A 947-nucleotide genomic window follows, 5' to 3' on the forward strand; every position below is an offset into this window, starting at 1 on the left:
AGTGTCAGCAAAATACAAAGGAGGAAGATGGGAAAGATTTCTTAGGTGGGGAAGCATTTGTCTTGTGCTTTGAAAACTAGGTTACGTTTTGATGAAGGAATGGACGGAAGAGACTGAATCAAGACAAGAGCGTGAGAAAGGATGAGGAGTTTTTGGGAACTGAAGGTGGAGGAAACAGGAAGAGTGAGAAGGGAGCTGGGTCCAAACCCTGGGACGTCTTGACGACTTGCTCAGTCATTGGTCACTGGTCTGTAGGCATTAGGGAGTGTTCTGGTTTGCTAGCTGCTGGAATGCAACACACCAGAGATGGATTGGCTTTCAATAAAAGAGGATTTATTTACTTAACTATAGTTCTTCAGAGGAAAGGCAGCTAACTTTCAACTGAGGTTCTTTCTTACATAGAAAGGCACAGGGCGATCTCTGCTCGCCTTCTCTCCAGGCTTTGGGTTCCAACAACTTTCCTGGGGTGATTCCTTTCTCCTTCTCCAAAGGCCTGTGCTGAGCTGAGTGCTGAGATGAGGTGTGCTGAGCTGCTTGGGCTGTGCTACGTTGAGCTCTGTCATTTAAGCACCAGCCAATTAAATGAAACATCATTCATTGCAGCAGGCATGCCTCCTAGCCAACTGCAGATGTAATCAACAACAGATGAGGTTCACATGCCATTGGCTCTTGTCCACAGCAATAGATTTAGGCACCTTCATCTGGCCAACTTGACACCTGAATCTAACTACCACAGGGAGGCATCAAAGGAATCAAATCAGGAAGCAGCATGACCAGAGAGAGATTTCAGAAAGATGACACTGGCATAGTGAGAAAAATATATTGGAATGGGAAAAGACCTGAAGCAGGAGTCTGATGAGGAGGCTGTGGCAACGGTTCAGATGAGCATAAATGAGGACCTGAGTTAGAACAAAGGCAGTGGAAATGGAATTGAGGGACAAATGTGG

This window comes from Tamandua tetradactyla, chromosome 14 (genome assembly GCF_023851605.1).
Source record: "Tamandua tetradactyla isolate mTamTet1 chromosome 14, mTamTet1.pri, whole genome shotgun sequence".
NCBI lineage: Eukaryota > Metazoa > Chordata > Mammalia > Pilosa > Myrmecophagidae > Tamandua > Tamandua tetradactyla.